The following is a 1,683-nucleotide window of genomic DNA, read 5'->3' as shown; positions in this document are numbered from 1 at the left end:
TCACCAGTTTTTATACAAAAGGAAACCTACTTGTTATTATTAGAAATCGACATCAGCCAATGCCATTCTTTGAAAGTCCTCAGTGGGTTGCTGTTTATTGGGTTTTGTTTGATGAAATATGCTCATTCAACATTTTCCAGTGTGTTGTGCAATCCTCTGTGTCCGAGGAAAAAGATGGCAAGTGGGAACCCGAATTGTCAAGTGCAGACGTACGTCAGGGATGCCAATTTCTCATCAAAACAAAAGAAATTGCAAATTTTAACGCCAGAAAGTTCTGATTTTAACCAAAGTGCACAGCTTTCGGCGAAATGTGCATAAAAGAGTCCAAAATAAAAGTAAAATGCACAAATAAAGGTGAAAATTGCAAATGTGTAATAAAGTGGTCTTAAGCAAGAAAAATTCTTTTTAAGCACAATTTGCCCGTCCCTAGTAATTAGCTACTTATTGAAAGGGAGAATACTAGAACACATAAAAGACATCTGCCTAAGAACTACAAATATTTGTTTTGTAGTTTTGTCAACACTTAGAAAGGTACGAGTATTTCAACCATAAAACTGACCATCAAATACTTCAGCCTTAATCAGTTGAGGGAAGGGTCCTAAAGCTAATATTCTTTTTTTATTTTTTTTACTACTACTTCAATTCTCAAAGCGGATTCATTTTTGGTTTTCCATCACAACGATGAAAAACCAGGATCGAATCCGGTTGAGTATTGAATTAGGCACAGGGCTGGGGCGAGCCCAGCAGGGATCTCGAGTCTTTAAGAGTACTCAAATCGATCAAAAAGACTGAAATTGCGCAATTTAAACCAAAGAACTAGATTTTTTTCACAAAATTCGGACTTGAGAGTCTTTTAGAAAGGACTCGGGGAAACACCGACAGGAGCACTAGCTGCCTGCCACAAACTCACTCCTTCTCTTTAAAAATTAATACAGGGGTAACAAGCTGGGGTCTGAAGTACAGTCGTCAATATATTCTCACCACATGATAAGGCAGGAAAACAGCAATTTCCAGATCATTCGACCTGCCAATGCTGACCATTCAGATTTTTTTATTTTTTTGGTTTGGTGTTTCACGGACTTTTCTAACCGCTACAGGGAATGCAATCCCCAGTACTATTAAAATGAAAGGTTATGATTCGTCTATTTATTACCTTTCAACCTTTATATTATATTTGGTCTACCAATGAATTTGAGTTGGCAGACCTAGCTAGTCCTTGAATGTAGGGTGGATCTGGAATGCTATCTAAGTATTTGTCCAAGTCTGACTTGAAATATGCAACCGGATCAACAAGGCCTCCGTATTCTCTACGAATATTAGAGGGAAGCAAATTAAACAATGAAGGAGTCCGAGAAAGAAGAGAAGTGGACTTCATTGTTCGAACTAGCCTGGATTCTCGAGGGCTTGAAGGTGCTCTCAAAACGCACATTGAGCCATGGTCACTAGAATTGACCCTAAATCCTGGGCCCTAAAAAACTGTTGCCTCTAAACTCAGTGGGTTTGAAAACACACGAGAGAACTGATCTCCTAGAATGTTAGCCATAGCCTCTACATTACTAATGGCTTCCCCACCAACCTCAAAAGGGCCAACAGGGTGTTTCATCTTTCTCTTAGAGTTCGCATAAGAGAAAAAAGCCTTGGGATTCGACCTGACCTCCTGAACCACCTTACTCTCAGTTTGTA

The sequence above is a fragment of the Tigriopus californicus genome, chromosome 12 (genome assembly GCF_007210705.1).
Source record: "Tigriopus californicus strain San Diego chromosome 12, Tcal_SD_v2.1, whole genome shotgun sequence".
NCBI classification, from domain to species: Eukaryota; Metazoa; Arthropoda; class Copepoda; order Harpacticoida; family Harpacticidae; genus Tigriopus; species Tigriopus californicus.
This window is presented reverse-complemented; position numbering follows the sequence as displayed.